At 42.1% G+C, this 25911-nt stretch overlaps 1 long non-coding RNA gene across 1 annotated transcript in view; it reads left to right on the top strand.

Annotated features, from left to right (window-relative positions):
• Positions 1-25601, top strand: part of LOC146424833 (uncharacterized) — a 33303-nt gene extending 7702 nt beyond the window's left edge. The window contains exons 2-4 of the long non-coding RNA XR_014846970.1: positions 10791-10978; positions 21644-24635; positions 25219-25601. This is a non-coding gene — a long non-coding RNA (uncharacterized LOC146424833). The remainder of the gene's footprint in view (positions 1-10790; positions 10979-21643; positions 24636-25218) is intronic.
• Positions 25602-25911: the final 310 nt, after the last annotated feature.

Raw genomic sequence — 25911 nt, 5'->3', positions numbered from 1 at the left:
ACAAATCCAGTGAGCTTTAGCTGTAGGAGAAAAATCTGCCAAGGTTTCCAGAGCAGTGCTGTGATGCTTAATGAGATCTCCTTCCTTTCCTTTTCTAGCTTCCTGATTACACCTGTAATGAAGACACAGTCCTGACTTTCAGAAACATTATAAATTATTTCTTGTGAAGCTGAAGTCAGACTGCTTGTTGTTGCCAGTGGCAAAGTGTCATATGTGCTAATATGTTTGGTTTCTTTTTTTTATGACAAATCTGACAACATAAAATGTTGCATAGCATGGGGATACATAAACTGTGGAAAAACCTGACCACAGAGAAACAGGAAAATTAAATATAAACAATCTTTAGAATACATTGTGTGATTGTTTTCTTTCTTCTTGGCATCCAAGAGCTTTGGCATCAGCTATCTTTTTTAAGAGATATTGTATCTCTAGAAAGAATATATGTACACATATAGGCACATATGTAAACTCAAGATTACAATCAAAAGTGATCATATCAATGTCTAATGAAAGCCTATACCCATTAAAATAAAACAATATTGGATGCTAGTAATGACTGTCAATACTTATGAACATTTTTGTTGCGTTGCTCAAATCCTTTTTTTTTCTGGAATTTTCACAGCACTGCATGTTACTGTTACAGGGGAGCATTTCAAAGACTTGACTTGGTTTGATTTAAACAGAAAAAGATAAAAATATTTGAAATTAAACAAGTTTAATTGTTTAGCTGGACTGCAGGCATGGGTTTTGATACCTCACAAGGTAGAGACACGAGGAAGGGAGGAAAATACAAAAAGAAATGCTGTCTGGCTAGAAAGCAGGGATAGGCAGAAGGGCTTTCCTCAAACTAATAGTTTGTCAGAGCATATGCCTTTGTGTATTGGCATAAATGAAATCTTAATCTCTAAAGTAGATGCTAATTAACGTCCCTTGCTGCACCGTTAATACATTCACAGGTGCTTCTTGGCTTTGATGTTACGGTGTCTGGGAGAGGGAAAGCTGCCGACTCCCTCTTCAGTCAGCTTCTCACCTGTGCCAGGTATATTTATACTGTTTTGGGTGCCTCATTCTATGGAATATATTTGCCCAGCCAGGACTGTCCTACAGGCCCTGATATATTGTAAAAGAGAGAGAGTAACAAAAGGTCACCCAAACATGAGAATGAGGCACTGGGTCTTATTTACTGAGAGCTTGGCATCATATCTTTTTTACTCAGGTCTTGCTGGAGCTCCTCAAAACCTGTGCTTTGAAAAACCACAAGCACCTCAGGTCTTAATTGAATGTAATTTTACTCTCCTTTCTGCTCTGGGTGATGTTTCTGGATGTTGGCCAACTATTAATCTTCCATGGTGAATCCTTTAAATTTCAGGCTAAACTAATTAATTAGTAATATAAATAGCAGGGGGAAAAACCCAGACACCTGTGTCTTTAATTGCCTGTTATAATCACAAGTCCTATGATAATTTCTGTTACATGGCATAATAAGATCATTAGGTGATTTTTTAGGTTCTTATTATTCATCTCAAGACAGAGCAGCTGTTATAATGTAGTTTCACGCTCAGATTAATCTGTTTCCTACTGTACTCTTTTACTGTTTTGCCAACAAAGGGCGCTGATAGCTCAAGTAACAGTCATAAAGTTAGTGGATATATTCAAGCACAGCTGACTCCTGAGTCACCTTTTGTTACTATAAAGTGTCTATATTCAAGTATTCTTTTTCAATATTCTGCATTTCATGATACATACAGAGCTTTTTGCATATTCTAAAACAAATTAAAAAAACCTCTATGGTATTTGTTATATACAAAATATGGAATCATAGCATGGTTATGGTTAGAAGGGACCTTTACAGGTAATGATGGCCCATGGAAGGGACATCCTTCACTAGTTTAGGGTGTGAAACCTGACCCTGGATGCTTCCAGCGATGGGGCACTCACAACTTCTCTGAGCAAACTGTTCCATTGCCTCACCATCCTCACTGTAAAAGATTACATCTTTATATCCAAGCAAATCTACCCTCTTTCAGTTTAAAACCATTGCCTCCTCTCCCCCTCACAGGGACTTGACTGCAATGAGGTCACCCATCAGTCTCCTCTCCTCCAGGCTGAACAAGTCAAGTGACCTCAACTGTTCCTCTTAGCTTCCCTTCCAGACTCTTCACCATCTTCCTAGTCCTCCTTTGAAACTCTCCAACAGCTTTATATCTCTCCCCTATTGTGGCACCCAAAGCTGCCCCCAGCACTGGAGGTGAGGCTGCCCCAGTGCAGAGCAGAGCAGGACAATCCCCTCCCTTGCCAGGCTGGCAATGCTGTGCCTGATGCCTCCCAGGACAGGGTTGGCTCTCCTGGCTGCCAGGGCACTGCTGGCTCATGTTCAACTTGCCATCAACCAGGACCCCCAGCTCGCTTTCTGTGGCACTACTTTCCAGCATCTCATTCCCCAGTCTGTCTGCACATTCAGGGTTGCCCCATTTCAGGTGCAGAAGCACTAATGCCATGGGAAAACACAGAACACATAATCACTCCAAACACTGGCTGTAGAACCTCACCACAGCCAAAGCTGGAACTTCTATCAGTTCACGAATCATGAAATCAAACACTTTGAGGTCCTAATCCAGCTGTGAGCCTGCACGTTCTCCTTTAGCATAAATTTTAAAAATACTAATGTAGTATGTAGACAGAAGTATGAACTGGGCTTTTGTCCTAAAGCTTATTTCAGTGGTTTGGAAACAATGCTCCTAAAAAAGTGTCAGGGAAAAGAATTACTATGTCTTCTTTCACCACTTGCAGATAAACATTTGAACAGTAATCCAAGAAATAAACCTGTTATTAAATATAATCACACTGCTGTTAATTGAGGGTTGGCATCTGAGAAAGCTTTTCCCTAAATGCAGTCTGGGGTTTAATCCAAATGTTGAAACTGGTTTTTCAAAGGAGCAATTGGCTTTTTTTTCTAATTTGAAAAACTTTATTTCCTCAATCTTCAATATTAACACACAATAAAAAGCTTTCACCAAAAATCATACGGACAATGTCACAGACATCTGTGAAATTGCAAATCAGCTTAAGGTAGGAGAAAATCAGAAGTCCAAGACGGCAAGTTTTATTTTAACTTAAGAGTTCAGTGTCCATCTTTAAAAAACAGGATGCACTGGAGTCCTGAGCTCTTCTTTTTCCTAGCTCAAAGACGTTAAGTCAAAACACAGTGTTTACTAATGTCTTTACATGACTTTTTTTTGTCACTATGCAAAGAGGTAAGAGATGTAAATAAATACTGTTGGTAGACAAAGACACTTCAACCTGCATTCAGTGTTGGCGTGATAATATTGCAAGCCAGCATTGCAGTTGTCTCAGAAGTGGGTTTGCAGTGACCTCTGTAGGACAGACCTGAGACAAGGTCTATTCGTGCTCCAGACTCACTTTTTGGGAAGCCATAATGATATTGGACACTGCTGCAGCTTCAGCATAATTACAGTGCAGATTTTCTGCCTATGCATACTAAGATAAGAAACTGTGGACCGTCAGCCCCTGACACCCAGAATGCCTGACAGCAGAATGCCTGTGGCAGTGTCATGGTGACGTCCCCACTGGTCCCTTCTGCCTTTAGACATATTAGTACTATTTGTGAATATTATTAAGTTCTGAAAAGTAATTTCTGTGAAACCATTTGTTTTTCTAGATTTTAAAGTTTACAGTATACAAATTTCCCCTGGTAAACCAGATTGGTTCACCTACCAGAAGGAGATACAACCACCAACCACAGAATGTTCAACTCATAGTACACCCAATAATGTGAGTATTTGGGTTATTTCTTGAGTAACAGTGCTGCAAAACAGGGACAGTTTGTGTAGCATTTTGATCTCTGGCCTCTTGCACATTTTTAACAGAGCAGCATTGTCTACCTGTTCCTTCAGGAAAAAGTCAGGGGCGAAAAAGCAGAAAGTGAAAACATTGAGTTATGGCTTCACAGACTTCCAATCCTAGCCCAAGTTTCTGAACCAAAGAGACAAAATTAATTCTAATGTGTGTTTTTAAGCAAAATCTCTTTGACTAGTTCAAGATTCATGCTCCTCACTGATCCAGGAAAACTACAGTAAATTGTTACTTTTCATGACTACCCTGAACAGGCCTTAGGTCCAATCACTAGTGTACAGGAAAACCAGGGCATCAACCCCAGCCAGCAAGAGTTTGTGAAATGCAGGTCTTGCTTCACCAACCCGATCCCTTCTGTGACCAGGTGACAGCCTTAGTGAGGAAAAGGCTGAGGATGTTTCTACTTTGCCACAACATTCTCCTGGAGAAACTTCTGCTCATGGCTTGGACAGTTCACTGGGTAAAAAAAACATCTGTATGGCCAGGCCAGAGAGTGGTGGTGGATGGAGTTAGATCTAGCTCGTGGCTGGTCACCAGTGCTGTTCCCCAGGGCTCAGTACTGGGGCCAGTTCTGTTTGAATCCTTATGGGTGATCTGGATTAGGGGATTGAGTGCACCTTCAGTCAGTTTGCAGATAACACCAAGTTGGTTGGGGGTGCTTATCTGCTGCAGGGCAGGAAGGCTCTGCAGAGGGATCTGGACAGGCTGGATCAATCAGCCAAGGCCAAGGCTGTGAGGTTCAACAAGCCCAGGGCCAGGTCCTGCCCTTGGGTCACAACAACCCCAGGCAGTGCCACAGGCTGGGGCAGAGTGGCTGGAAAGCTGCCCACAGGAAAAGGACCTGGGGGTGCTGGTGACAGCAGCTGGACATGAGCCAGGCTGTGCCCAGGTGGCCAAGAAGGCTAATGGCATCCTGGCCTGGATCAGCAACTGTGTGGCCAGCGGGACCAGGGCAGGGATTGTCCCCCTGGACTCAGCAGTGGTGAGGTCACACCTCAAATCCTGTGTTCAGTTCTGGGGCACTCACTCTAAGGATGACATTGAGGTGCTGTGGAGTGTGTCCAGAGATGGTAATGGAGTTGTGAAGGCTATGGAGCACGGGTGCTATGAGGAGCAGCTGAGGGAGATGAGGGTGTTTAGGTTGGAGAAAAAAAGGCTCAGGGGAGATTTACTTTCAAAAACTACCTGAAAAGTTGTGGTGAAATGGTGATCAGTCTTTTCTCTTAGGCAGTTAGCAACAGGACAAGGGGAAAGGGTCTCAACTTGTGCCAAGGGAGGTACTTCACTGACAGAGTGGTTAAGCATTGGAACAGCCTGCTTGGTGAGTGATGGAGTCACCATCCTTGGAAGCATTCAGAAAACAAGTAGATGTAGGACTTCGTGCTATGGTTTAGTGGGCATGGTTGTATTTGATCAATGCTTGGACTTGATGGTCTTGGATATCTTTCCCAAAATAAATTATTCTGCTTCTGCTACCTGGGAAACAGTATTGCAGCAAGGAAGCCCAGCCAAATGCTTGGCCATACTGGCAAAGGCACAGACAGCAGATCCAGGAAAGTTTTCCTTTCCCTGTTAATCATTCAGCCCCTGTGAGGTGACTATGAATCGCTGGGTACAGTTTTAGATCCTGAACAATATAGGGAAGAGATGGATATATTGGGTTAGGTTCAGCAGAGCCCCCCCAGCCTTCTGTCAACCTGGGAAAAGGGATAGGAAATTTGGGGAGATCTGTTGCTTCTTCAGCTTCATAGAATGATAGAATACTTTGTGTTTGAAGGGACCTTTACAGGTCATCTAGTTCAACTGCCCTGCAATAAGCAAAGATATTTTCATCTACATCAGGTTGCTCAGAGACCCATCCAACCTGACCTTGAATGTTTCCAGGGATGAAGCATCTGCAAAGTCTCTGGGCAACCTGTTCCAGTATTTTACCACCTCATTTTAAAAAATGTTTTCCTTACATCTAGTCTGAATCTACCCTTTTATTTTAAAGGTGCTACCTTTTGCCCTTCAGGCTCTCCAAAAAAATTCTCTGTTAATCTTTCTTAAGCCCCATTAAGTATTAAAGGCTGCAAATAAGGTCACCCCAAAGCCTTTTTTCTCCAAGCTGAGCCCCAGCCCTTAGTCTTTCCTCATAGGAGAGGTGCTCTGGCCTCTTTGTGGCTCCTCATCTTTGTGGCCTTCTCTGGACTCACCCCAACAGGTCCTTGTCTGTCCTGTGCAGGGACCCCAGAGCTGATGCAGCACTGCAGGTGGGGTCTCACCAGAGCAGAGCAGAGGGGCAGAATCCCCTCCCTGGCCCTGCTGCTCACACTGCTTTGGATGCAGCCCAGGATACATTTGGCTTTCAGGGCTGTGAGTGCTCATGGCTGGGTCATGTCCAGCCTCTCACCCACCAGCACTCCCAAGTCCTTCTTGGCAGAGCTGCTCTGATCTGTTCATCCCCAGCTTCTGTTGATATTGGGGGTTGCCCAAGTTGCACTTGGTCTTGTTAAACCTCATGAGATTCCCATGGACCCACTTCTCAAGCTTGTCTAGGTCCTCCTGGATGGCATCCCATCCTTCAGGTGTGTCACCCGTATCACTCAGCTTGGTGTCATCTACAAATTTGCTGAGGGTGCTTGATCCTTTTGTCTGTATCATGGATGAAGATACTAAACAGAACCAATCCCAACAGGGACTCCTGAGGCACACCATTTATCACTGATTTCTATCCAGCCATTGATCTGTTGACCACTACTGTCTGGATGCAGCCATGCAGTCTTAGCCACTGAATAGTCCACCCATCAAATCCCTCTCGCTCCAATTTAGAGAGAGGGATGTTGTGGGGAACTGTTTCAAAGGCTCTACAGAATTCCAGATAAATGTCATCTTTCCTTGCCTGCTGATCTGGCCACTCCATCATAGAAGGCCACTAGGTTGGTCAGGCAAGACTTTCCCTTGGTGAAGCTGTGCTGGCTGTCTTGAATCACCTCCATGTGCTCCATGTGCACCTCTGTTAACTAGATCTGTCCCATACTCTTCTCAGGCACAGAGGGGAGGACTTCTCAGGGTCCTCCTTTCTATTTTTTTAAAGGATGGGTACAATGTTTTCTTTCCACTCACCTGGGGCTTCACCTGATCACCATCACTTTTCAAATGTCATGGAGTAGCCTGGCAACGACATCAGCCCATTCCCTTAGGGCTCTGGGATGCATCTTGTCAGGTGCTGTAGACTTATCTGGTCTGTTCAGGTTTCTCAAGTAGTCTCAAACCTGATCTTCTCTTACAGTGAGAGGACTTTGCTCCCCATTCACTCCAGATGTGTGGGAACAGAGATTGCCAGTGAAGACTGAGGGGAAAAAGCTGTTGAGTGCCTGAGCCTTCTCATCTATTGTTACCAGTTTGCCAATTTTATTCATCAGGGTGTTACACTTTCTCTGATCTTCAACTTCCTCATGGGGGGATACAGGTGAGGCAGAGACAAACTCTATTCGGAATTGCACATCATTCGATGAAAAGCAAGAGACACAAACTGGAGCATGAGAAGCTCAGACTAGAAGTATTAAAATGTTATTTACCATGACTGTGGTTAAACACTCTGGAACAGGAAAGTTTTAGAATCTGTCTGTCTGCTCAAGGCTGTGATTAACATGCTGTTGTTGACCATGATGGTGGACAGAGTGATCTCCAGAGGTGCTGGTGGGGTTCAGCCACTTGTGATTCTTTGAAATGGCTTCTACACAAGATTGTGCCAGGAAACTCAACACTGAATTTTTTAATTTGCTGCTATTTAGCATAAACTAACAAAAAGCAGTAACTATTAAGCTTCTAAGGCTAGATCCTCCAAACCAAAATGTTGCACTGGCAAGTGCTGTGTGCCTCCTGATTTTAAATTGCAAATACTTCAAACAGCATTGCAAATTCTGACACTGTAGATGACTAAGAGAAAAATGCTCTATACTTCTTCCAACTGAAATTACTATGAGCAAGCACTCAATTTCCATGAAGATACCATCAAGATACAATGAACTGAGAAACTGGTGTTGAACTGAGAGATCTATATCAAGCTTGTCTTTACTTCAAACAATATTTATCTTGACAGATAAGTCATGTCAGTGCTGAAAAAAAACACAGTTCATAGGTGTATTTAAGTGCTTTTTATGTGGAGATTACATCAATTAATGGCAATACAGGTGGTGAAAGGATGTTCTCTATTTACAGATGAAGAGCCTGACTGAGCCTGGATGTATTTATAGCCTCTCTCAGCAACCCTGAGGATAATAATGCAGTCTTTGCCTTGAGTGCTAACAATGAGCAGCACTTAAGCAGTCACCTGGAAGATCAGTGGGAACAGAATAGCTGTTTTCTTGCACCAGCACTTATCTCACAAGTTCACATCATCACGCTTCACAAAATACATTGCTTTTCCTATGGAATATTAAGTCATCGTCTTGCCAAACCAGGAATAGGGAACACACCAGAAAGAAGTGCTTCCTGCACCACACAGAAAAATAGTGCCTGAATCTTGTTAGAGAAGACCATGTACCTGTTCTTGACTCAAACTCTGTCTTAATACCTCCACAGACCATCAGCAGCACAATACATCCAATAATCGGGATTTCACAGCCTTCCATATTTTCCTTCGTGCCCAGAGTCCCATTTAGGCATTATTGACACAACTTGGAGACTTACATCATCCATACTACTACAACCTCCTAATCAGCCATCAAAGCAGCATCCCACATGTCATCCACTGAATACAGTCTGTTTGCATGGCTTGTGCTGCATGAAGAGAGTTGCTTCAAGCCATTTTGTTGCTCTCCAGCTCCTATATTGGACAGAAGTCCAAGTCCCAGTCAAAACACATTCCTGTCTATTCTCCCACTGGAAGCAGAATGTCCTGCACCCAACTGCACCATTGCTGATCAGGCAATGAACTCTTCACATAGCTGTAGCTCACCTACATAGAGACCCCCAGGCCAGTTGAATAACAGGGGTTTTTATCTGAATAAAACACAGGCTGATGCCTCCTCATATTTTCTCACAAGTTAGTCAAATTTTCACAGATGAGGGCTGACTGGTGGAGAAGGGTATCCCAGGTTGTATATGAAAAAAGTGACTCAGGAACAGCCATGCCCTGGATGGCAAGGATGCCACAAGTGCGGCGGCTACTTCTGAAGTCATGACCAGAAGTGCTTTAAATGCCACAGGAAAGTTCTTTCAGTGGGGAGAAGGGCTGTTTTGAGCAACACAGGAGATGAATTTGGGCTTCTGGAAGTCGACTCAGGCGAGGGGATGAGATGAGGTCTCTTCAGCTTTATTGGGGGTTACATAGGGGATAGGAGAGTTTGGAGAGACATCTGAAGAGCCCAGAACAAAGGCTCTGCAACAGGTTATAAGGGTACATAACTGGGTGGGTTTACAAGTTTTCAGAACAAATAGAAAAGTGAATACAAGTAATTTACAGTCTAAATTTACCAATGTCTAACACTGAGATATGCAGGCGTCGAGTGGTTGGGGAGAGATAACGGCTCATACTATCTGTAATACTTTTTTGGGAGGTTGTTGGGATAATCCATTTCTTCTTCACTTTCTTCTGGCACTTCTCCCATTTCATCCCAATTCTCCACATTCTCAAGGGCATTGAGCTCTATCTCAGCTGCTTGGGCCGCAACACACAAGAACTAGTGAAATAGAGGTAGGACAATGTGCCATAAAAAACATGCCCTGTATGGCACAAAGTGTTGGCATGACTAGATTGGCATGAAAGGCTTTAGGAGCTTCAAATGTGAGCACCAATTTAAGCATAAGTTGTTCTCACTAGGCCGGTAGTATGATTGGGAAAAAGAAGTGTGCAGAGAGAAATGCTTTTTTGTCCAGGGTCATAACTTTAATATCTGTAAACCCCATTAATATAATAATGCAACAGGTGGAACTTAGAAATCCAGTCATTTCCACAAACATTGCTTTAGTTTGTACACCACTGATTTTTACATGCCATTTGTCTCAGAGTTGCCCCTTTTACTTTTTTGAAAGCAAAATGTGCTCCTATCAATAAAATGAAGTTATGCAACAGATCAAGAGTTTCTTGAGAAAATAGTTTGGATCTCTGAGCATAATTTTTCCCAGTAGTGCAACAATTGACCCACTAATATATTATCCTACCAGAGCTGATACACAAAAATATTAAGTCACTAGTTTTTCTTCTTTTGGTTTTCAAGTAACCTGCAGGTAGCAGCGCTTCACAACCCTGGAGGAAACCAGAAGCCCTACTTGGCAAGTATCTGGTCTGTTCCCCTAGCCATGCCCTGATCATATTTATATTGTATATCTGTAATTGCTTCAAAACAGTGTTTTCACAGAAGGTGTTCCTCTGCTGCTTCAAGCTACCTGTGAGACTGCAGTAAGGCCTTCTCTAAATGCTGGTGACTTTTCTTGAGCATCATCATTCCAAGAGACAGACTTACCCTTAATGGTCATTTTCACAGCAGATCTATGTGAAAATCTTTGTGACTTGTCAAACATTTAATATAAAAAATTTCTGTAACTTGCTTTATTTATAACTTTGTTGTAGAGGTTTGTTTGTTTGTTTGTTTGTTTCAATTTTGTATGGAAGCCCTGCCCTGATTTAATGGCTGTCAGGCTAGGCTGTTTTTGTATGAAGGGTTAGAGGTGATGATAAGTTACCTTTATACAGATACTGAGTTACATCTTAGATGTGGGATGAAGAAGGATCCCTGCAGGGACAAACAGTGATAACACGCAGTGGCAGAAGTTTGAGATCTCTAAGATGGGGAAGATATTTCTGGCAAGAGAAACAGTTCCTTGATAACAGTAGCATGTTCAGCCTGAAGACACATTTGTACTTCAGTAGCCACTTTGACATTTAGTGTGCTTCCATAAGAAGTCTATCGTTTCATTTTAATTTGTTGCAGGAGCTGTAATGTCTTGGGAGGATCTTTGCTGCCAAGATGAGGGGTTACAGGAGGAAGTGATCAGGCTGCACAGCATGAGGGAAGAGGAAAGTGAGATAGACAGGACATTCTATGAGACTCAACATCTTGAAAAGCCAACAACCCCAACTGCAGTTGAGAAGCTGGCAGTGTTCACCCCTAATATGAAGGTAAGTGCAACCCCTGGAGAATGGAAGAAATGGAAGCAAGTGACTTATGTCACAAAGAGGAAAGCTCTTTTCTTGCCTAAAGACTTGCAGCTACATAACGGGTTCACTATCCTCAAAGTTGAGTAGGAGCCTCATGCACCTTCAAGCAAAGGATCTGGTCCACCTGACCCTGAACCATGCAGTACCATCAGGAGGAAGCAGTGATTAATTGCAATAGGTGACTCCTTTCTGCAGGGGACAGAAGAAACCATGTGCTGACCTGATATATCAATTAGAGAGACTTGCTGCCTGCCAGGATCCTCTGTCCAGGATAACGTGCAGGGACTGCACAAGCTTGTCTGACTCTCTGACTAATACCTCTGCTGATCTTCCATGGGAGAGCAAATGATACTGCTAGGGAGAACTTGGAGTCTTGGGCCCAGATGGTGTTCTCAGTCCCTCTGGTGAAAGGAGAAGTACATTTCTGTACATACTTCTGCGTGTACATACAGAAGACTAAGGGACCAGATGAGGTGCATCCCAGAGTCCTGAGGGAATTGGCTGATGTACTTGCTAAGCCACTCTCCATGATATTTGAAGACTGGTGGCAATCAGGTGAAATCCTGGATGATTGGAAAAAGGAGAACATTGTACTCATGTTTTAAAAGAGTGGAAAGGAGGACCCTGGGAACTACCAGTCTGTCAGCTTTCCCTCTGTGCCTGGGAAGATCCTCCTAGAAGCTGTGCTAAGGCACATGTAGGACAGGGAGGTGATTCGGGATAGCCAGCACAGCTGCACCAAGGGCAAGTCCTGCCTGACCAGCCAAGTAGCCTTTTATGATGGGGTGACTGCAGCAGTGAACAAAGGAAGGGTTACAGATGTCATTTGTCTGGGTTTCTGTAAAGTCTTTGACACAGGCCCACACAACATCCTTCTGTCTAGACCGGAGAAAGATGGATTCAATGGGTGGACTGTCAGGTGGATGAGAAATTACCTGGATGGTGGCATCCACAGGGTAGTGGTCAATGGCTCAGAGTCACAATGGACATCAGGGACAAGTGGTGTCCCTCAGGAGTCTGCACTGGGACCAGGGTTATTTAGTATCTTCATTTATGGCATAGACAAAGGGATCAAGCACCCTCAGCAAATTTGCAGGTGGTGCAGTTGACACACCTGAAGGATGAGATGCCACCCAGAGAGATTTCAATACGCTCAAGTAGTGGATCCATGAGAGTCTCATGAGGTTTAATAAGACCAAGTGCAACTTGGGCAATCCCCAGTACCAACACAGGCTGGGGATGAACAGATCAGAGCAGTTCTGCCAAGAAGGACTTGGGGGTGCTGGTGGGTGAGAGGCTGGACATGACCCAGCCATGAGCACTCACAGCCCAGAAAGCCAAACGTGTCCTGGGCTGCATCCAAAGCAGTGTGGGCAGCAGGGCCAGGGAGGGGATTCTGCCCCTCTGCTCTGGTGAGACCCCACCTGCAGTGCTGCATCAGCTCTGGGGTCCCTGCACAGGAAGGATACGGAATTGTTGGGATGTGTCCAGAGGAGGGGCACCCAGAATACTGGAGGGATTGGAGCACCTCTCCTATGAGGAAAGGCTGAGAGAATTGAATTTGTTTGGCCTGGAGAAAAGAAGGCTGTGGTATGACCTTATTTGTGGCCTTCCAGTACCTGAAATGAGCCTACAGGAAACGTAGAGAGAGACTTTATGCAAGAGCATGTTGTGACAGGACAAGGGGCAATGGCTTCAAACTGAAAGAGAGTAGGTTTGAATTAGATACTATGAAAGAATTCTTTACTGTGAGGGTGGTGAGGCACTGGAACAGGTTGCCCAGAGAAGTTGTGGATGCCCTGGAAGCGTCCAAGACCAGACTGAATGGGGTCTGAGCAACCTGATCTAGTGGAAGGTGTCCCTCCTTCCACCAGCAGGGGGTTGGAACTAGATGATCTTTAAGGTCCCTTCCAACTCAAACCATTCTATGTTCCATGATTCTGTTACATGGAAAACACTGAGGTACTGAATGCCTTCTTTGCCTCAGTCCTTACTAGCAATCCCATCCTTCAAAAACACCAGAATCACATCAAAAATGTGGAGAAAAGAAAATGCATCCTTGGGGGAAGAGGATCAGTTCTGGGAACGCTTAAGCAATCTGAACATAACTGAGCCCTGATGGGATGCACCCATGAGTGCTGAGTTAACTGGCCCGTACCATTGTGAGGCCATTCTCAATAATCTTTAGTAGATGTTGAAGAGACTGGAGAGTGTCTCAGGTGAGAATAGGCTGCGATGGGCTCAGCCCAGAAAAGAGAACCCATCCATACCTAAAAATACCAAAAGAGAGACTGCAACAAAGACAGCCATGCTCTCTTCAGCAGTGCTCAATGGCAGGGCCAGAGACAGTGGGCATAGACTGAAACACAGGAGGTACTTTCCAAAAAACAGGAAACCTTTTTTTCTTTTCTGAGACGGTGACCGGGCAATAGCACAGGTTGTCCAGAGAGTTTGTCGAGTCTCCCACATTGGAGATCTGCAAAGCCATCTGGACACAGTCATGGGCAACCAGCTCCTGGTGGCCCTGCTGCAGCTGGGGGTTAGACCACAGGACCTCCAGAGGTGCCTTCCAAACTCAGTCATTCTGTGTTTCATATGGCCTATCAGTTGTACATCTCACTAAAAGAAATTGCAAATAACTTCCAATTCTTTTTCAAACTTAGGTCTTACATGGTGATAAATTGCCTAAGGATCCTGCTGAAAATGCCTCTAAAGTTGTGAAATACTAGTAGTAACCAGGGTAAAAAAATTTAAAGTGTTATATGAGAGAGCAGAATTAGGCAGTTAAGAATCCTTATCAGATGCTTTTGTCATTGCTTTCAGTGCAATTTTAGATATGCATCTCTGACAGTTTGTTTTGTAATTTACTTCTGCTATCAGACCTTCACCAGATTGTTGAAAACACGGACAGTTCAGACACTTCAGAGATTTCCATATTCTACATGGAAATCCAAGACATGGAATCCCTGATTTTCCTAACTTTTATTTCTTATGATCATCTAAAAGCTTTTGTGCAAATGTGTATCTTAGTCTTTCTGGTATTCCTAGAGTAGGGTGAGGTACTTTCTCATCATGTTGTTTCTGTATATCATAGTCCTCTTGCTAGTTAAGCTATAGAATTTCAGCCCTAGATGCACCAGTGCTTTCCATAATGATGTGATGCTACTGGTACCAGTGCAGACTGCTGATTTCCAGCAAACCTGCATTGGTTCTGCTGTGGGTGCTTGGGCTGTGCCTTGGAAGGGGAATTTCCTGTGATCTCCTCATTAAAGTTTCAGCACCTAACTGAAGTCCAAGACTGCATTGATATTGCAGGCATTATAGTCCATTGCTATGTATAACAATTATGTGGGACTCTTACAAACCCTTCTGAAAACCACATATTGTTTGGCCTCGTATTAAGCAATTCACAAGGTCAGATATCCTTGGCCAGCATTCGTGGGAGCTGTACCTTTATTGCCTGTTTTCCTTCCTAGTCCTGCAACATACCCCTCTGTTTAAGCAAAACATATAGGGTACCAGGGAAAACTACAATAACATATAAACCTCAGCTACATTTCCTGCAAGGGCAGATAAGACTGCTCATGTCACTGTGACCATGGCTAGGCAGCTACAAACTTAGTTTACTTGACATTTTGGTCTTCTACTTGCCTTATGGTGACACTTCCTTCCTTGTTAGTGATCAGGATAAGGTTTTAAAGGACAAATAAAACTGCCAGTTTTTTACAGGATTCATCAGTTTGTACTGTACTAATACTGATAGTTCTTATTTAATGGTGGACTTTCACAGTAACTTTGGGGATGATAAAATATCCAAGTCATTTTGTTGTAGTCAGAACACATAATGAAAGAGGGGAGGTTTAGAACTGTGATATTTGCAGTCCCCTTGGTCTCAGAGTTACATACACACTTCCCCATCTGTCTGATAGCTTTATTAATCAGCTGTCTTCAGCAAGAAGAGTTTAGTCTTTTCCAGAAGGAATCATTGACTTTCAGGTACAGTCTACTTACAATTATAAGTAAGGTTGATTTTTTGAGGTTGATTATAAGTAAGGTTGATAAGTAAGGTTTGATTTTTTTTCTCCTTTCTGTGGCTAGAGTGAGATTTCTTTTGACACTTAACTTAGGCTAGTTTTGTTTTATTAAAATATGTAGCATCTCCTCAGCATGAAGGTATTCATTGCACTTTTATCAATTTCAAGGCTCCACCACCCAGCAGGAAGCAAGTCTGCAGAGCAAGGATGGCAAAACCAACAGGTGAATAAAACTACCACAAGATGTCACCATTGTCAAATATAAGGAAGTACAAAAAACTTTTCAGTCATTATTTAGAAAGTGTTTGCAAAGCTGATTTACAAAATACACATTCTATAAAAATTACAACTGTTGTAAAAAATTGTTCAGTTAAAGCAAGAACTTTTATTAAACATGCAAGTGACTGGTGGTACACCAGTCTTTCAGCTTGGTTTAAGCAAGGAATTAATTTACATTTGTTGCTTGTCTCTAAACCAGTTTCTTGGGTTTGATTTTAAGCTTTTAACACCTTTTAAAATATGGATTCAAAATTAAATATTTAAATATTGAGATAGATGTTCTTTGAGTAGCCAATACTTTTCCTGTGTTGTGTGCTTTTTCAGTGAATGAGTTTCTTTAACTTTGGCTATGTGAAAGATTCTAAGTCAGGAGGATTTCCAAATTAATTTCATAGCTGGAAAGACTTTCTCTTTTTTTGTCGTTTTCTTCAGAGGGTTATGGTGATTTTTTTTGTTTTTTTTTTCTTTTATGTGATGTGTGCTATGTTTGGAGACACTACCTGACGTCTTCCCCTTTAAATAGTTTGCATCAGCACAGTTTAATACATTATCCTTCTAATTGCCATTGTTTTATATCTACATTGTGTTCATAAAAAGAAGACATAATGGTGATGTAAGGTTGTGATAACTCAAATGTTAGCTCAAAACTGTTCCAAATTTTTCCAGCTACAGGGTAGTCAGTTAAGAAGTCAGTCTGTCATTTTAGTGACAGACATCTCCATTTCTCATTGTTCTCATACAAAAATAGGGAAAGTAGGGTAACTTGATCCTGGATGGATAGAAACTGAACCCTGTCCACAGCACTGATTCATCAAATGATTCGAAGGGAGGGGGTTCCTATTCTACCAGTATCTTCACTAGGCAAAACCAACCAAAGTTGGTTGTAATGGAATGTAAATATTGCTGTTCTACATCAACTCCAAACTCTTTTTCTTTCATACTTTAACTACATCCAGTCGCATTTATCTCTATAAACCTCAGTCTTTTCAAACTTCTCCCTCTGGAGGGTTTTGATTCTTGTTGTTCTCCTTGGAAAGGACTTTAGAAAGGAACTTATGATGGAGCTGTGCAATTCTTTCTATGAAAACTGTTCTCAAAAGGCTCTTGAACACTGCAGCTCAAACAGAAGTTCAGCCCCATACATTTCTGACACCAAGAGAGGATGTCTCTGCCCTGCCATTTGCGTGACATGCTTTTAAAATTAGGTGTCATCATATGAGCGTGTTGATCCTCAAATATTATGGTTAAACCTTGAGATATTTGTCCTAAATTTATAGCTATGTGAACCACTTAGAGAAGATGATCAACGACCAAAAGGCAGAGAAGCTTCACTGAAACAGGAATCAGAAATAGAGTGTCTGAAAAACTTAGGAGCCTACAGAATCAGCAATCTTCATATCTACCTGAAGATCCCACAGTACATGACTAGCAAGAAAAAGTAATACAGGTTGTGGATGTGTGAGATGTGAGTTTAAGCACGAGGGAGAGGCACTGGAGCACCCATGGGGCCCTTTCTGTTTTGCATTTCTGGGGCTCAGGGAGCTCCTGAGGTGCTCACTACACATCCCAGAGCTGACACACTGTGGCTGCAGAGAAAGCTTGGGCACTTTCGCTTTCTTTCTAGCTTGCTTTCCTCATTTGCCTTTGAATGAAATAATCAAGTGAATAGTAAAGTTCAGATGCCCAGTTTCTCGTTATGAACCTATTTCACTTGTCAGGGGGAACAGGCTGGTGGGTTAAACATGCCCCATGATTCTACTGTTCTCTGTTGGCAAGGAAATGGGACCATGTTGGTGCAAGCATCATGTCCTATGTCAGTCGGAAATATTTGGAAGAAAAGCATCTGCTCACCTGTCTGCCAGAGGACAGCTGTAAGCTGAGGGCTCAGCATCCTCACAGTTAAAAAGTGTTTCCTCGTGGCAAGAGGGAACCTCCTGTATTTCAGTATGTGAAAGAAGCACAAACAGGGAGGCAGGCTAGTGATGCCAACTGTAATTTGCAGAAGTGACAAAGGACATCTAACAGCCATGATACTCCCCTTTGCTGTGGCTTCTTCCTTTGTTTTCTGGAGAAAAGGTGTATGACAGTGGGAGAAACAAGGTACCCACAGCTCTCCCAGCAACTGTAAAACCAGGAAGCAGTCCCAAACATTGGGCTGGCTGGCTATTGCAGGCTTCCTAGACAAAATAGGGGTAGTCATGACACCAGGCCACCATGAAGCACAAATGCAGTGAGTGAAAAGTACTTTCCAAGTGTGATATATTTTCTTTCTTCAACTCCTATTGCCACATGATGCCAGTACAAAAAATAAAGGCTCCTTCCTCTCCTCCTCTCCCAGTCAATTTCCCAAGTTGGGAGAAATTAAAGGTTTGAGTCTGGGTGACTTCTAAGTCACCTGCAGCAATACTCTCCATCTCATATCAACATCCAATTCTGCTTCAAAGACGTGCTCGATAATAAATACTTGAGACAGGGAGTACAAATTCTCTAACTCATAGCACGCTCTCTTTCAAAGCTCCTCTGTCCGTAGTCCTTGAAAAAAGCCACGTTTCTTCCTTAGTCCCATGCTAAATAAAGGAGTTATGACACTTCTCCATTCATACTGCATGTGGATGTCTGGCAACAGCATTTTAAAACTGCTCATTTGTAGATGTGTCCCTGTCCCAAATGATTAAACCAGAATCTACCACACCCAGGGACTTGCAGCAAACTGCAGAGGTTCAGTCTAGAGTATTTCCTGTCTTTCCAAATGTAATACTAGATTTCTTAGCAATAAATTCTGTGGGAAATAAATGTGAAGTGAGAGGGCCAAAAATCCCTTTTACACATTTACATTACAAACATTGTTTGTTTCAGGTGCTGCTGTTGTGATCTACTGCATGTTAGGTTATTAAGTACAGGAGAAACAGCAAGAGAGATGCACATGATCAAAAGCAGATGGAAGGAAAATTAACAAAAAATGCCCATTGAGCAACACTGTCACTTTCTCTGTTCAGCAGTGCAGTACTGTGTACACCTGTCTGAATTCTGGGAAAATGACCTGAGACCACTGGCCTGGTGGTCCACTACCAAGACTGGATCAATGTTTACTTGTGCCTATTTTGGGTTAAGTGTACAAGCAAGTACTTGAAAATATCTGAGATCCCTGCAGCAAACGTTTCTTCATCAGTGAGCCGTCTTTCCTAATGAGGCTGTTTATACTTTCCATCTCTGGCTATGTATTGTGGCAGGAAACTTGCACTACCTTCTGGGCAACACCTAGTCAGACACTGCAATTTACTAAAAAATTGCTGCCTATGGAGAGCTTAAAATGCTGAATTCTTTAAGAAGATTTTTGCTCACTTCTTTTTTACTGTGTGCACCATGGAAGGTATTCAGGTTCTTAAAGGCCGCCATCAACTTCAATGCAATGAATAAGAACGGTTGTGTTGCCTCCAGAGGAATCACAACGTAAGTGAGGTACAGGTTGAGCTGCAGCTTTGTGACAAACTCAGACTAGGCAAATGGCCTTTGCAGGACAAAATTATAGGAGTGAGCCCTAGGCAAGGTGCAGATAATTTCCACAGTCTGAGGATCCCCAAGCAATAGTGGTACATCTCAGTGTCTCACACCAAAGCTATTCCTCCTCCTTTCCATCAGCTGGGCAGGAAGGGCAGAAGCTTGCTTCTGGGAGACAATGAGCTCTACAATGCAGGCAGACCAGAAACAGTCATTTCACATAACCCCTATAGTCCGCAAATGAATTCTCTGTCGTACCTACCTTTCATCCTCACTCCTTTCATTTCAGACATTACACACCACTTATTTCAGGTTGAAAAAAGACTCTGTAAAAGACCTGAAGAAATGAAATTGAGATACAGTGTACTAGTCTTTGAGGTTGTCCACCATTAAGTGACAGTACAGCCGTTTTTTATAATAATTTGAGAAAGCACATTTTTCTTAAATACGTCAAGCTTTTAGGAAATTTTATTTAAAAGACCAGTTGTACAAGAAACCTTCTCAAAAAAAAAAACCAAACCAACTGTCTAAACAAGAACTGGTGCTTTTTTGCACCAGCCTTCAGGCTCCATTTTGTACTGGTGTGACATTACATGCAGAGCTACAAAAACAAAAGTATGTAAGGTCACAGAGTCATGCCTTCAAAAGCCAGGAAATAACTAAATTCAGGCTGGTGTCGTTGGCAGCTGTTTCTGGAAAACAGTGATGAAAAGTTTCAGACCAGGTGCTTTGTTGGTGCCAGGCTGCTTGAATGCAGCCTCCCACAGTGATGAGTAACTGCATTGAGCTGAACAGACTTGTCACCCACTCCTTCCTATCATACATTGCTCATATGCAGAGTTAAATCTTACTGATTTTTTTTAATAATATGTGAGAAAATATGGCAGTACTGTAATTTCGAGAGTTATATTTTGCAACTTGAAGTAATTTATGTTATGAATATTATGAATAAAAAGTTCTGAGGTACAGAATACCTGACTCAGGGCTTTGCTATTGCCCTGCTATTGTGCTAATCAACACAAAGAAAAAGAATTTAGTAGACTCTCATGTTCCAGACAGTTTTGTACTACAATCTGTAATAAACATATCTTTAAAGGTACTGATACAAACATTTGAAAGCAGTGTTAATGACACAGTGCAGTGTGCTGCTCTTCTGTTTTCTCTCTAAAGGCGGGTCCCACATGTCTTTTTGGAGTGACATGCAGAACCAGTTCAGCAACACAATGCTATAACATAGAAAACACTACAGAGCCCTCCATCAAAAGGGTTTTGAGGGTAAATCTTAGTCAATCACAAGTCCAGAAATGCCCTGAATATAGTTATCTCTGTGTCCTGGTTCACTTTGCTGTGCATGTCCACAACAACAAAAAGCACCCCTTTTGCACTGTGACTGAAGGCACAAAATTACCTAGCCTTTTTTCCCCTGGCTACAGCCTCCTTTTGAACCCCACACACTGCTCCAAGAATGTGGGTGTGGAAGTGTCCCAATGTGCCAAATATGTTGTACATTTTCTGTGCCCTGTGTGCAATGATCCACAATAAGCCACTTCAATAAATAATCAAACATTGACAGTGTTAACTTTCTCTTATTTTGCCATTAGCTTTGTAGATATTCCGAGAGTTGTCACTGTAATTTATTAATGGTTAGTCAGTGTTTAAAATCACAGTATATACCATTGGCTTTGTGGCTCCTCATAAAGATAAATTTTAGTTTTAGCTGACCTTTTTGGACTATTTAACAGCATTCTTTTACACTGAACAGCACACAAAACATCCTAGTCTTAAAAAGTTTCTAAGTCTCCAGACACATGCATAGCTTTAGTATAAAATTTTAAAGAATAATCAGGCCCCCATGCTGTTTTCTGTTCCCAGAATTGACAGTCATGTGAGGGAAAGCCCTTCAGATCTATTCAGCAATTATGCCTCCTCCCATTTTTGTATTTGGTTTGGAAACCAATGCAGAGAAGGTGGATTAGCCAAAACTAACACTGTATTGCAAATCTCAGCTTCATACAAACCCACTTCATTCGTAGCCATCTCAAGATGGCTAGTAATACCATCTAATTTGCCCTTTGCACTATCAAACTGTAATGGAAGGCTACTTTCCAATTAATCTTGTGACGCCAGAAAGTGTGTACAAAACTATACATAATTGGAGTTTGCTTTCAAATAATAATAATATGCTTGATTGTTCTCTGCTGCAGAAGAAACAAGGAAGAACTAGGCAGGATTCTTCACATGCTTCTTGTCTACATCACTGGGAGAGGCAAATGCATCCAGACATTTCAGACCAGGCTCTGCAAAAAGTTTTTGCTTGTTTGCTTATAAAATATGAGTTTTTGCTCTCTACAGCCCCACTGTATTGGGGGTGATGGGCAAGAGAACGTTTTAGATCTAGTTGTAGAGCTGTACAATTTTTCTGCATTGCTTACCCAGTAAAGTGGGCCCACTTGTTGTTATCTGGAAGCAGAAGAATGCTAAACACAGAGATGAGTTCCCTCTCCAATTCAGTTTTCCAACAGTTGTTTCATCTGCATGTCTAGAAGGACAGACCTCTATCCTGAGAACCTATCTAAAATGACAAGGACACACTCAAAATCTTAGCCCCTAGGTCTCTGAATAAAGTTAATCTGCAAATTTATAAATGGTCCCCACATTCTAGGTGTGCAGCTATACTTGTCTGCTTCCTCTGTGTCTACCTCAATTTGTTGAAAAGTTTTTCTGGTCATATGAATCCTTAAGAATTTTGAGAGCTTCTGCTAGCAGACTGAGAAATGTTAGCTTCTGAAACTTAAAAATGCTTTTGTGCCAACAGGTCCTTTAGAGAAGAGGACGCAGGCTGTTTCTCAACAACTTTTCCCTCAGAATTTCCCTATCAAGACTGTGAGCTGCATGCAGGATGTCCTAGTAGAGAAGAAGGGGCGGACATGTTAAACCACTGTAGAAAGGATCTTTGCCAGCCCTGTATTGTGAAAGCAAACTCTGCCTTGTTAAAGGACAGCGTGTTGGGAGCACTGTTCTGTACACAAAGACACACAAAACTTCCTCCACTCTTGGTGCAAATCAAATACGTAAGAGCCTGTTTGAATATGAGGCTGAGCATAAGATTATTTGACCAGTGATGTCAGTGCAAACTAGTCACTATCACAGCAAGCCCCTATTAAGAATCATAACTACTTTAATCAATGGAAAATGTTTTCAGTTCCTACACTAAATATTCAGAAAACTCTAATCGTCACTTTAAAAACTATGGTTCCTGACTCTCTTACATCTTAACACTGCTCTATTATGAATTGTCCACTACGAAAAAGATACAAATTCATCATACACAGTCAATGTTTGCATGTTCTTAATAGCTTGTCTTTAATTCAAAGGATGTATGTAATCACCGTTAGATAAAAGAAAAAAATAATTCAAGTAACATTTAGACTACTAACAATTAATCTGAAATCCAGTGCTTACTCAATTTACTGGATTCTAAATCTAGAAAATGGCTGCTAACTTGGTTCTCATTATCTGGTATTACTTTCTTTCCTGTTGTAGTCTCACTTATTCATTTCACTTCATTTGTTTTGTTCCCTAATACAGTCTTATCACCTTTCATTATAACTTCATCACCCACCACCCGACAGCCCAGCACATACTCAGTGCAAACTCACTTAACAGCAAACCATTCCTCTGCTGTCATTACATTGGGATGTTGTGTGACCATCTTCTCTCCAGTAAAGAAGAAAACAGGTTTTCCTCCCTTCTCTTCACAATTCTTCCGATGTTGCATCAAAAGAGTTACACTCTGCATGTCACACCCAGTTATTCAATCTGTACTTTAAGAAAATCCCCATCTAAACAGCTTTGCATGTAACCAGCAGTACTGTCTTCTGCCTCTCTGTCCTGCATTTCACCCCTTTGCAGAAGGGTGTGGTGTAGCCATCTTCCTGAAATGGGGCTTTGAAGGTCAGTGTCATAGGCCAGCCTGGTGTGCCAAGTCTGCCTGAACAACTTGGACTAAAACCAAAAAGGTTGGTTGTGGTTCTGGGCCATGAGTGAGAGCATGATATATATCTGCACTCAGAGAAACCCCACCAGAAGACTCACTCTCAAGGTGTAGCTTATTTTCATGGCACAAATTCAGTCACCAATTTTATTGTACTATTCTGTATAATTAGTGGAAAGTGGTTGTTAGGTGTGTTTTCTAGCAGTGGAAGCTGTACGAGCCACTGATGGGTGGTAGCATCCTCTATGAGCAGCAGGCAATCCTTCCAATGACAGAAAGTAAATTCAACTTTTAGGAAAGAAAAATACAGGTGAGGACTTTTGATTGACAACACTATAAAAAAATGCAGTGACAGTCCCTCTCATGTACACACAACAGGAAACATCCTGTCCAGGAACTAATTAAAAAGAAAGATTTCTAAATGACCTTACCTGCAAGTGTATTTCTTTCCACGTCTGCAATATAGTTTAGAAACATTGATGATTTCATCTTATTTAAATGATAATAACATGAATAATGAACAATCCATACGTGAAAGCAAAATTTATGAAACAAGATTGTTTTTCAAGGTAGGACAGAATCAACATATGATGTTGATATGATATGATGAAGCAAAACTCTGCTGACCATTACTTTTGCAAACTACCCGAATAACTCTATTTACTTCACTGAAAAAACTTTAGAGTTGTTAATCCCTACAAATTAGTGTTCTACATGCTTATATTGAAAAAGCATTTTTTAATGTCTAAGTGGTTTCAGTTGATAATTTCAGCCAAAATAATTGTTACTTAACAAGAAAGAGGGGAAGCCAAAAGGAGTGGCTGAGGTCACTTGGTCTGTTCACTCTCGAGGAGACTGAGGGGAGACCTCATTGCAGTTACAACTTCCTCATGAAGAGAAGAGTAGGGGCAGGTGTTGATCTCTTCCCTGTGGTGACAGGACACAAGGGAATGGCCTGAAGTTGTGTCAGGGGAGATTTAGATTGGATATCAGGAAAAGGTTCTTCACCCAGAGTGGATGGGTGCTGGAACAGGCTGCGCAGGGAAGTGGTTAGGGCTCTAGCCTGACAGAGTTCAGGCTTGGACCATTAAGAATTGTAATTGAGTGTCAAATTCTGCTCTTTGCTGTAATCCTATTGTCCTGAGGGTTGTGAGCATGCATCTGAAACCAGAAACTCTGGCTCATGCTCACTGAATAATAATAAATATTGATGTAGCAAATGGTGTTGATCGAGTTGTTTATGTGGCACATTGCAAATTCCCTGAACTCTCAAAGCCTAGAATTATCTTAGTTTACTCCCGTGTGGTGAAAACAGAATGCAAGTTGGAACAAATTGGCCTAATTAAGCTAATACTAGAATGCATGTTATTGCCAGAGCAGCAGAGCATGAAAAACACAACTACAACAACAGTGTAATGACCACAGAGTTAAATTGGTTTCAAGAAGTTCACAGAAAAAGATGAAAGAGGGATAGAGGAGACCTTGAAAAATTTAATCCATTTCCCTCTTCCAGTTACAGTTGTCATTACTATTGGTATGTCTAATCTATGTACATCTATGTACATACATATATATATATACATTAAACAGATTAGATAGACGTGTATATACATATATACAATATATATACTATATACTGTAATGCCAAGTGCACAGTTATATACAAATACCATAGCTCTCCATTTATTTACTGCAAGTTATAATAGCATCAAAAGAGAAATCTGTTGTGGCCAGTTATTCTGCCTTCAATGCACATTCTTGAACTCAACCAAGAGAGGACCTTCTAATGTACAGAGATCATTTAGCATGAGATGTGGGAGTCCCATCCGTGGGTGCCCCAACCACCCCGGAGCTCGGGGAAGGGAGAGACTGCGGGAGAGGGCGGGGCCCCGAGGGAGCGCAGGTGCTGTCAGCAGGTCGGCGAAGCAAACAGGAGATGCAGTCCAGATTGTCGGTGCTCCAAGAAGGGTTTATTAGGGTAAAGGGTCAGGGGAGTTGGAGGGGTCTCGGGGCATCGACAAAATGGCCCCGAGCCCTTCTGCACAACAATTTTATAGGGGGAGGGGAAAGGGAAGCAGGAGATTTGGGGAGCAAATGGGGAAAGGGGGATTTTTGAGTGACAAATTATATATCCAAGGAAATACCAGTACTATAAAAAGAAAACCAACCAAATATCTGCTTTACACCGAACAACGGGGAACATTCTAGAATCATAACCATATAGGGAACCAGGGGAGGGGGAGAGAAGTGGCTGTCACCTTGTCAAGCCTGGGTGCCTTCCAACTGGCCTGGAGAGCAGGGGGTCCTGGGAGTGTACCAAGCCCAGGATCCATCCCCATCTCTCTCCCAGGGGCTTGGGGCACCCAGGTGAGCCATGAACACTGCAACATCGAGAGAGATTTAGCAGATGAATGCCTACCTCCATGCTCCTTTTTGGAGGGTGTGGGAGAGCCAGTTACTGCTTTCTGCTGAAACTTTTGCCTGATATCCCTGTCAAAATTTGTATACACCTCTGGCTTGGTTCAGAGGGGCCTACTATTAGCTGAACACAGAAATTACTTGTACTTTTAGGACCTGTACTGCTGGGGTTTTTTTCTGATGTGGCTGAGAATCTGGGCTGCTATGCTTATGATTTTTTTTAAATGGACAATGAGTAAATTAAAAAAGAAACATTTTTCTTTCAGCCTTCAAATGCACAAACATTAAAAATTTTCATCATGTAGCAAAATTCCCTTTGACCTTCTTGAAGCAAAAACATCCATCTAATATGTATAATTAATGATTCAATTGTTAGATTTTACTGCTGAACTTTTAATGTAGTGGTTAGCTATGGCTTTTGTGTGTCAAAAGGTACAAATTATTTTTATTTCTTACCCTGCATAAAAACTTGATGCTTGCACTTGCTGGTTTCTTCCCTACTCAGCAGCTGTCATCTCATCAAGAGTTTGTATGGGATCTCATATTTGGAAAAATAAATGCTCTGTTCCCAGGTGGTGTGGCTGCCCATCCATATTCATTAGGGCTGATGTTTTCCTTCTTGTTTTTCTCAATTTGCCATTATAGTGATCACCTCCCTGGTCATGGCTTAG

This window comes from Lichenostomus cassidix, chromosome Z (assembly GCF_008360975.1).
Source record: "Lichenostomus cassidix isolate B80296 chromosome Z, HeHo_3.0, whole genome shotgun sequence".
In the NCBI taxonomy this organism is placed as follows: Eukaryota; Metazoa; Chordata; class Aves; order Passeriformes; family Meliphagidae; genus Lichenostomus; species Lichenostomus cassidix.
Note: the sequence above shows the minus strand (reverse complement) of the source record. Positions and strands in the feature narration are given on the sequence as shown.